Here is an 11,103-nt window from a genome sequence, read left to right as displayed (position 1 = left end):
AGCATAATAGGTACCTAGTAAGTTTCCAGTGAATGACAGCTTATATTGACTCTGGACTGCAAGTTGGATTCACTAAAATTGCCAAAAATAGTTTTCTTTTTCTGGAAACAATGACAAAATAGACATGATCTGTTGGATTCCATCCTAGTGGAAAAGATTTTCTGTGGGTTGCTAAATGCAGGTATCGCCAAGGAAGTGAGAGTAAATTATTTGAGTAGTCTGCTACGGGTTGGCAAATGACTGTGGAGATGGTCATTGGAAAGAAGAGGAAAAAGGTGAATCTGATATCAAATACAGACTCAGAGAGGTCCAAGGAAGAGCAAGTCCACGGGAAGTGCTGTCCAGTCACAAGAGTGCTGAAGCAGTGCAGTGCCCCGCACAAAGGAAGTGACTTGTCTAAACACGTCTCAGCTTCCTAATGATTGCATCTCAAGTATGCCTCTTCTTCTCCATCCATCTCACAGTCTGTCACCTCAACCTTCCACCTACATCCACTGTTCTCACTCAAGCCTCCGCCTCCCACCCCGTCTTCTCTTCCAGCTGGTGAATTGCTGACCTTCCTGCAAATGATGCTCACTGCTGCCAACACAGGCTTCATTCCTAGGACGGTGCTGAGTGTAGGAAGTAGCGGGAATGAGCCTTTGAAGGCTGATGACTTCACAATATTTTCTCTCAGTCATAAATAACCCCCAGAACTGTAGATGCTGAGGATGACAGCTTTTAGAAACATGCTTTATAGCTGCCTCTTGTTCTGTACAAAAAATTTCTGCCTTATCTTCCATGGCTTCCAGCATGGACTGCCCCTGTGCTCCATCCAGTCAGACCCTTGCATGTAAGGCACTGCTCTGATTCTTGTTGTTTCTCAAGTTTTTATTTTTATTTTTTTGAGGCAGGGTCTCACTCTGTCACCCAGGCTGGACTGCAGTGGCATGATCTCAGCTTACCACAACCTCGACTTCCTGGGCTCAGGCAATACTTCTACCTCAGCCTCCCAAGTAGCTGAATAGCTGAGATTGCAGGCACACACCACTGTTCCTGGCTAATTTTTTTATTTTTATTTTTTGTAGAGACGAGATCTTGTTATGTTTCCTAGGCTGATGTTGAACTCCTGAGCTCAAGCAATCCTCCTGCCCTGGCCTCCCAAAGTGCTGAGATTTTAGGCATGAGCCCCTACACCCAGCCTTCCTCAAGCTTTTGAAGTTCTTCTTTCTCTCATGTAAGATTTATGGGTCCCCTATTTAAATGTCTAATTCAAACTTTCTTTCCTCAAGACTGTTCTAAATGAAAGCAATATTTCTTTATTCTAAAACCTTACAGCATTTTTACATTGGATACACTACTTAGTTTCTTTCTCTCTCTCTCTCTCTCTCTCTCTCTCTCTCTTTCGAGTTGGAGTCTCACTCTGTCACCTAGAGTGGAGTGCAGGGGCATGCTCACAGCCACTGCAGCTATGACTTGCTGGGCTCAGATCCTTCCATCTCAGCTTTCCAAGTAGCTTGAACTATAGGCATGCGCCACCATGCCTGGCTAATTTTTTGACTTATGGTAGAGACAAAGTCTCACCAAGTTGCCAAGGCTGGTCTCAAACCCCTGGGCTCAGGCAATCCTCTTACCTCCACCTCCCAACGTGCTAGGATTACAGGCGTGAGCCACCATGCCTGGCAGTTCTTGATAATAAACTATGTTGAGTTCATTTTGAAAATTATTAGATGCGGGGCCTCTTCATCCAAACTATAGTCTCTTTGGAGGGCAAGGACCAAAGTGTTTGCATGTTCTGTGTTCCATATAGTTCCAAACACACAGCGGGATGCACAGTGGTGCTTAGTAAATATCTATTGGTTGAATAATAGAAGAAAATCACTTTGGGGGGAAATGAAAAGAACAAAAAAGTGAACTGAAAATCGACTGATAGTGTCTCAGGAAAGGCACAGGACCAGAAAATCTGATAGCTTGTTACTTTTTCCCAGAGTAGGCCCAGGAAGATGACTGGAAATTGAAGTTGGGGGGAATAACCAAGCATTGGGTGGAGCTATGAGAGGACTTACAAATACAGACTCAGGCAGCCAGGCCTAATTTAATCTAATCTGATTAAGTTTTCATGGAAATGTCAAATCACAGGGTTTGAAGGGACATCAGGGACTACTCCAGGGGGCACCGACTCATGCACGATTCACTTTTCTTAACATCCTCAGCAGGTGGGCTTCAAATCTCTGCTCAGACACCTTTGGCATTTGCCTCAGTCTGTATTGCATTGCTATAATGAAACCCTAGAGACTGGGTAATTTATAAGGAAAAGAGGTTTATTTCGGCTCACGGATCTGCAAACTGTACAAGAGGCAAGGTTCTAGCATCTGCTACAGGCAAGGCCTCAGGAAGATTTTAGTCATGGCTGAAAGGGAAGAGGAGCCGGTGTGCCACATGGCCAGAGAGAAGGAGCAAGAGAGAGATGCCAGGCTCTTTTAAACAACCAGCTTGGCTGAGCTTGGTGGCTCAGCCTGTCATCCCAGCACTTTGGGAGGCTGAGGTGAGTGGATTGCCTGAGCCCGCGGGTTTGAGACCAGCCCGGGCAACTTGGTGAGACCTCGTCTCTACCATAAATCAAAAATTAGCCGGGCGTGGTAGTGCACACCTGTAGTTCCAGCTACTTGGAAGACTGAGGCGGAAGGATCGCTGGAGCCCAGCAGGTCAACGCTGGGGTGGCCGTGAGTGTGCCACTGCAGTCCAACCTGTGCAACGGAGTGAGACTCCAACTAAAACAAACAAACAAACAAAAACAACCAGCTCTCTCATGAATGAATAGGGTGAGAATTCACTTACTTCCTTGTGGAGGACACCAAACCCTTCGTGAAGGATCTGCCTCCATGACCCAAACACCTTCCGTTAGGCCCCATCTCCAATACTGGAGGTCACACTTTAACATGAGATTTGGAGATGACAAACATTCAGACTATTTCAGTACTAGATAATTTACTAGCTATAGAGATAATACATTCTACGGAATTTGCTCACTTCTTTTTTTATTTCTATTTTAAAGATGTGGGGTAAAATTCAGGGTTAGGTATTGCTCATTTCAACAACTAAAAATTTTGATAACCTAATATGTACCTAGGTTTGTGTTAGTTGTACCCTACTGGAAAGATACAGATGATCTATGGCTTCATATCTCCCTGGATCCTCAGAAATTATGGGCAGTTTCTTACAACTTTGTGCCAGGCACCTCTTTATTTTTTCTAGTATTGCCTATTCTTCCAGAATGGTTATTTCATTTCCACAACTTTGTTTTCCTATTTTCTCCCTTTTTTTCATGTCATCACCATGAGTTGAACTTTCTAGGAGTGTTCAGATTTTGGCCTCCTTCCTTTGCTCCCTCCCTCCCTCCTCTTTCTCTCTCTCTTTCAAGTTGGGGTCTCACTGTGTCACCCAGGCTAGACTAGAGTGGCACAATCACAGCTCACAGCAGTCTCAACCTCCTGGACTGAGGTGATCCTCCCGCCTCAGCCTCCCGAGTAGCTGGGACTACAGGTGTGCACCACTATGTCCCCCTAATTTTTTTATTTTTCTGTAGAGACGAGGTTTCGCTATGTTGCCTAGGCTGGTCCCGAACTCCTGGGCTTAAGCAATCCTCCCACCTCGGCTTCCCAAAGTGCTGAGATCAGGTGTGAACCACCATGCCTGGCCCTGGGGTTAGTTTCTTGAAAACACTGAGGGCAAAGGAAATTACTATTTTCTATACCAAGAACCGGTGTAAAAGCTGGAAGAAACCTGAGAAAGACTTTGTATCCAAATCTGTCATGTGCAAGGAGATACAAGGGCCAGTGGGGAAATATTTCACCCACAATCAAATAGTGAGGGGGCAAGAGGTTAGCAGTCAGTAACTACACAGCAGAATCCAGGAGAATATTCCCAATGTCCCACACCCAAGTATGCAAAATGAAAGGGCTATAATAATTTGAGCTGGCATGGCTGCACATTTACATATCATTTGCATACACCCACACCAACCCCCCAGCAATCTCTTCTCAATTACTTCTCAAGTGAGAATGTATCATTGCTTCCCTTGTTTGTCATTTTTAGTTTTTCATTTCTCTCTTTCTCTTCACCACTCACAGTCTTTGGCCCAGATTCCCTGCAGCATGAAAGTGGGGAAAAAGTATTCACAGAACTGTAAAATTAAACTTCAGAGAACTGTGTTTCTCTCACCATCTGGTTCCTGCTAAGACAGCCACTCTTCAAAGGCAGGGGCTCTTGGCCTCAATGTGCCATCAAGCGCCCAGAAAATGGAAATGCGAGGTAAGGAAGGCCCGGGTTGGAGAGGCTGATGGGTAGAGGCAGAGGCACCAGAGATGCATTGTGAATGTCAACTTGGGACACACCGTCTGATAGGATTTTAATGTGAGATTATCCATTCCCTGAGGGCAGAAATTTTCTTATTTATCACACTATCTCCTGCACTTAGTTTAGCATGAAGTACACAGTAAGCCCTTCAAACATACTTGTCGAATGCAAGAAGTTTTATGAAAAGTCTTATATCTTGACTGGGCTTGGTGGCTCAGCCTGTCATTCCAGCATTTTGGGAGCCCGAGGCGAGTGGATTGCCTGAGCCTGTGGGTTTGAGACCAACCCGGGCAACTTGGCGAGACCTTGTCTCTATAATACATCAAAAACTAGCTGGGCATGGTGGTGTGTGCCTGTATTTCCAGCTACTTGGAAGGATGAGGCAGAAGGATCGCCGGAGCCCAGCAGGTAGACGCTGGGGTGGCCGTGAGCATGCCATGGCACTCCAACCTGGCGACGGAGTGAGACTCCTACTCAAAAAAAAAAGAGTTTTATATATCTGTTTTTTTTTTTTGAGTGGGAGTCTCACTCCATCGCCCAGGCTGGAGTGCAGTGGCCGCTCCCGGCCACCGCAGCCTTGACCTGCTGGGTTCCGGCGATCCTTCCGCCTCAGCCTTCCAAGTAGCCGGAATTACAGGCATGCACTACCACGCTCGGCTGATTTTTTGATTTATTGTAGAGATGAGGTCTCGCTGCTCAGGCGGGTCTCGAACCCGCGGGCTCAGGTAATTCACTCACCTCAGACTCCCAAAGGCGCGGGATTACAGGCTGAGCCACCAAGCCCGGCTAATAGTTTATTCTTATAAGCTTGTCTCTTAGAACTGCTTTTGTTGTATTCCATAGGCTTTGGTATGTTGCATTTCCATTTTTGTTTGTCTCAAGAAATTTTTATTTATTTATTTATTTATTTATTTATTTTTTATTTTTGAGTTGGAGTCTCACTCTGTTGCCCAGACTGGAGTGCAGTGGCCGCTCCTGGCCACTGCAGCCTCCACCAGCTGGGCTCTGGCAATCCTTCTGCCTCAACCTTCCGAGTAGCTGGAATTAGAGGTGCGCGCTACCACGCCTGGCTGATTTTTGATTTATTGTAGAGATGAGGTCTCGCCAAGTTGCCCAGGCGGGTCTCGAACCTGCAGGCTCAGGCAATCCACTCACCTCAGCCTCCCAAGGCGCGGGATTACAGGCTGAGCCACCGAGCCTGGCTTCAAGAAATTTTTAAATTTACTTTTTAATTTCTGAATTAACCCATTGGTTGTTTAGGAGCATGTTTTTTTGATTTCTATATATTTGCAAGTGTCTGAAGTTCCTCCTGTTATTTATTTCTGGTTTTATGCCATTGTGCTCAGAAAAGGTACTTGATATTATTTCTCATCTTCAATTTGTCAAGACTTGTTTTGTGGCCTAACATGTGATCTATTCTGAAGAAGGTTTCGTGTGCCATTGACGAATGTGTACTCTGCTGCGTTGAATGGGATGCTCTGAACATGTCTGTTAGGTTTATTTGGTCTAGAATGTGTTTAACTTAATTTAGTTTAATTTAATTGGCTTATTTTTGAGTCAGAGTCCTCACTCTGTCACCCAGGCGGGAGTGCAGTGGCACGCTCACAGCCGCTGCAGCCTCAGCCTGCTGGGCTCGGCGATCCTGCTGCCCTGCGTGACCCTTCCCCTTCAGCCTCCCAACTAGCTGGGACTACAGGCATGAACCACCATATCTGACTAATTTTTCAATTTTTTGTAGAAATGAGCAAGGTCTTGCTACATCGCCTAGGCTGATCTTGAACTCCTAGGCTCCAGCAATCTTCTCACCTTGGCCTCCCAAAGTGCTAGCATTACAAGTGTGAGGCACCATGCTTGGCTTGACAGATGCAAATTTTGAAAGGCTTGAAAGTTACCCCTGCCGGCTCAGAGGCTCAGCCTTTAATCCCGCGCCTTGGGAGGCTGAGGTGAGTGGATTGCCTGAGCCTGCAGGTTCGAGACCTGCCTGGGCAACTTGGTGAGCCCTCATCTCTACAATAAATCAAAAAATTAGCAGGGTGTGGTAGTGCACACCTGTAGTTCCAGCTACTTGGAAGGCTAAGGTGGAAGGATTGCTGAAGCCCAGCAGGTTGAGGCGGCCACCGCACTCCAGTCTGGGCGACAGAGACTCCAATTCAAAAAAAAAAAAGAAAGTTACCCCATTTGGGGGGCCTTCTTTACTAAAAGGAGTAAGAATAAGAATACAATATTACCCACAAAAATGATTATTTGGAATGAATGAATGAGAAAATAAATCATAACAAACATCAAAGTTATTACAAAACTTAAAAATTATATAATATTCGTGTTAGGTAACTCTGATGGTTGGAATAGGCTTCCCTCTCCCACCAACATGCGTCAGGGTGCTGCAGACCACATGGGTGCAATGATCTGAACTTTGGCTTTGCACTTGCATGCTGCTGGATACAGTGAGTGAGACCAGTGGTCCTAGGAGCTGTTTCCCACTGGGTTGACCACCCCTAACATAATCACATACAAAAGTGTCTACAAGTCACATAAATATGTGCTATCAACCCAAATGTAGCATATTCATACCTCAACTCATCCTTAGCTGGACCTCCCACTGCCCATAGCCATACTAATGCTTCGGGAAGGGAAATCAAATTAGAAAGGTACAGTGGTTTGTTTTAACCCATTGTGGCTAAAATATCTTTTTAGAATTTTGCCAAAAAAAAAAAAAAAAAAAGACCATGTGGCTGCATAACTATGGCCCAGGGCCTGGAAAGTGTCTGGGAAAGGGAGGAGTCACCTTCAAGGAAAATCTGCCACTGGACAGGTCTTATTTAATTTAAGTTAATTTTTTTTTTTGAGTTGGAGTCTCACTCTGTTGCCCAGGTTGGAGCACAATGGCACGCTCATGGCCACCCCCAGCATTGATTTGCTAGGCTCCGGTGATCTTTCCACCTCAGCCTTCCAAGTAGCTAGAACCACAGGCATGTGCTACCACGCCTGGCCGATTTTTAAAAATTGATTGTAGAGACGAGTTCTCGCCAAGTTGCCTGGACTGGCTCAGGCAGTCCACTGGCCTTGGCCTCCCAAAATGCTGGCATGACAGGCCGAGCCACCGAGTCTGGCCTAGTTTTATTTTTATAGAGACAGGATCTCACTACGTTGCCCAGACTGCTCTTGAACTCCTGGACTCAAGCAATTCTCCCGCCTCAGCCTCCCAGAGTGCAGGGGTTATAGGTGTGAGCCACTGCCTTGGCTCACCTAAAAAAATTTTTTTTAGTAGACAAAAGACAAAAAGTAAGTTTATCAAATAAATGGAGGAACCGAATAATGACTAGTATGTAGGTAGAACAGCCCATGTGCCTTGCTGGGATTTCAGGTGGGAAATGATAGTCAGTTTATTGAAATAACAGACAGCAGGACACTCCACAGTAGTAGGGCAGCCTGGGCAGGCCTATAGGAAGAGCAGCTGGCTACGTCTTGTGGAACCAAATGGTTGTTAGAGAGGTCACCTGGTGGATGAGGTAGGTGTTTCCTGAGTAAACAAAACAAAATTCAACAGTGGGAGACAATGACAATACTGTATATGGTGAGGAGAGACTTGGGCAGACTAAGAGAACACAAAAGTGGAAGGGGGGTTTGATCTAGGCTTGCAGGGTAGATGTCAGGGATGTATGTTGTGGAGAATGACCTCTCTGGTGGATTATAAAGGTTAGGGGGAGGGGGAAGTTCCAGGTGTATATGAAGCCACCTATATAAAATTAATATCGAGTCACAGGGTAAAAGCTGGAGAAGAGATTGCAGCCATGAAAAGCTGCAGCTATGGTCAGAAATGAACAAATCTGGCCGGGTGTGGTGGCTCATGCCCATAATCCCAGAACTTTGGGAGGCTGAGGTAAGAGGATTGCCTGAGCCCAGGGGTTCAAGACCAGCCAGGACACCTTGGGGAGACCTCATCTCTACAATAAATCAAAAAATGAGCCGGGTTCGGTGGCACGTGCCTGTAGTTCCTGCTACTTGGAAGGCTTAGTCTGAAGAATCTCCTGAGTCCAGCAAGTTGAGGCTGTGGCGGCCATGAATGTGCCACTGCCCTCTAGCCTGGGCGACAGAGTGAGACTCAAGCTCGAAAAAAAAAGAAAAGAAAAGAAAAGAAATGAACAAATCTGTTGTTTCTAAGTGTGCTTCCGCACTGATAGAGAGCAATGACCTTCATGTCCTTACCCTTGGGAAAGGGAGAAGCTGCCAGAGAGGCTGATCAACATAATCTTTCTTACACAGCAGGCCAAGGTTGCTTGAGGGCAACAGTGGCTTCAGTCTCCAGGGATTCCACTTCCTGAATATCTCCCTCTTAAACAACCTCCATGGTGGCTCAGGGTATTTGCCTTATAGATAGCATCTATTGTAAACCCATGAATGGTATTTGAGTTATTTTTCAGACTGTGTATTCTGATTAACCCTAGGCCCCACCTGGACCCAGAACACATACCAGGAAGCTGGCTCCACCAGTCGGGTGTTACCTCCTCCCGGAAACTGGCTCTGTGACAGGAAGATAGTCTCCATACCCCACATCATCAACAAATCAACAGCCCCATCCCCCTGCTAGCCAACTTCCCTTCAAAATCCCTATCTTCTGAATTTTCAGGGAGGGAGATTTGAGTGATTTCTTCCATCTTCCTCACAAGGCTGCTTTGTGATATTAAATTCCTTCTCTATTGTAATGTTTTTTCTGGGCAGCCAGGCATAGGGATCTGGTCAACCTGTTACAGATAGACAGTGTATTTAAATGCTAGAAGATGTGAAAGTTCATGGCTGATTTGGGGACGTAGCAAATATTTGAGTGATATTGGAGTAAAGGATGTGAGGATGGGATTGTCCCAGAAGCAGCCCAGGAAGTCAACCTGGGCAGATCCTGAGGGATGGTGCATGCTAGATCATGCAATTTTTTTTTTCTTTTTTGAGTTGGAGTCTCACTCTGTTGCCCAGACTGGAGTGCAGTGGCTGCTCCTGGCCACTGCAGCCTCGACCAGCTGGGCTCTGGCGATCCTTCCGCCTCAGCCTTCTGAGTAGCTGGAACTACAGGCGTGCGCTACCACGCCCAGCTCATTTTGATTTATTGCAGAGATGAGGTCTCGCCAAGTTGCCCAGGTGGGTCTCGAACCCGCGGACTCAGGCAATCCACTCACCTCAGCCTCCCAAAGGCGCGGGATTATAGGTTGAGCCACCAAACCCGGCTGCAATTTTTTTTTTTTAATTTAAGAAAGCATATTTTATTCCTGATTTTCAAATATATGTACCAAAGAGTTACATATACAATTTTCCATAAAATAAATAAATTTTCCATAATGGCTATTTTGTAAGCCTTGGGAGACACTGTCTTTCTTTTCCCCAATAGAATGAGTTGTGATGGACCAAACAAAGTCAGTCATTCACAGGTCAACTCTAAATTCACCATATGTAAGCCGTGTGTCCTGTCTATGGCAGAGTCCTATTCTTAGACTAGGTAATCATGGCAGAGGTTGATGAAAAAACTGGGTATAAGACCAGGTGTGGTGGCTCATACCTATAATCCCAGCACTTTGGGAGGCTGAGGTGAGAGAATTGCCTGAGACCACGGGTTTGAGACCAGCCTGGGCAACTTGGCAAGACCTCATCTCTACAATAAATCAAAAATTAGCTGGGCATGGTGGTGTGTGCCTGTACTTCCAGCTACTTGGAGAGCTGAGACAGAAGAATCACCTAATCCCAGCAGGTCAAGGCTGCGGTGGCCGTGAGCATGCCACTGCACTCCAACCTGGGCGACAGAGTGAGACTCCAACTCTAAAAAACAAACAAAAAAAAGAAAAAACTGGGCATAAGCAACACCTTGTAAACTATGCATTTGCCTAACAGTGGTGAGGTTTCCTCATGACCATGTGAGGAATTATTTTTCCTGTGTGATACGAGCATTTTTATTTTACACTTATGGGGTACATGTCAAGATTGCATACATAAGCGGTTCAGGTGCAGGGGAAGCTTTGGGCCTCCCATTGGGCCTCACCTTGCCTGGATTAGCATCATGCGCCCTTGTTGAAGTGATGTGCCCCCTCCCCTGGCAGTGTCCCACTACTGCCAACCCCTTTTTTGGTAAGCATTATGTTAGGTGTTCAGGGTCCACTTATGAGTGAGAACATGTGATACTCAGTTCTTTGTTTCTGTGACAGATCACTGAGTAGATCACGCTCTTTGAACTCTACCCTGGAGAAAATGGGGAAATCACTGAATAACTTGGAGCAGGGAATTTCGATAATCATACTTACATTAGTGCATCAGCCTGGCTGTTTCAGTCAGCAGAGAGTCTTAGCAGAAACAGAAACTTTTTTCCATCTCAAACACAGAAAGGCAGAAAAAAAAAATAATAGTTTGAAAGATAGAGTTGGGTCCTCGCTTCCCAGAGGCCAAAGAAAAGAAGGAACAATGGTCGTGCCAAAAAGGGCTGAGGTCACGGGTAGCCCATTCTCTGCACTAACTGTGCCTGATGTGTGCCCAAGGATAAGGCTGTTAAGAAGTTTGTCATTCGAAACACAGTGGAGGCTGCAGACATCGGGGACATTTCTGAAGTGAGTGTCTTTGACACCGATGTGCTTTCCAAGCTGTATGTGAAGCTGTGTTACTGTGTGAGTTGTACCATTCACAGCAAGGTAGAGAGGAATCGGTCTCCTGAAACCCACAAGGACCGAACACCCCCATCCCAATTCAGACCTGTGGGTGGTGCCCCACAACCTCCACCAAAGCCAGTGTAAGGAG

General features: G+C 45.9%; 1 pseudogene; it reads left to right on the top strand.

The window, feature by feature from the left end:
* Window positions 1–236: 236 nt before the first annotated feature.
* Window positions 237–11,099, top strand: LOC103257799 (annotated as a pseudogene).
* Window positions 11,100–11,103: the final 4 nt, after the last annotated feature.

This window comes from Carlito syrichta, unplaced genomic scaffold (assembly GCF_000164805.1).
Source record: "Carlito syrichta isolate Samal-C Ts95f unplaced genomic scaffold, Tarsius_syrichta-2.0.1 Scaffold301866, whole genome shotgun sequence".
Lineage (NCBI taxonomy): Eukaryota > Metazoa > Chordata > Mammalia > Primates > Tarsiidae > Carlito > Carlito syrichta.
This window is presented reverse-complemented; position numbering and strand designations above follow the sequence as displayed.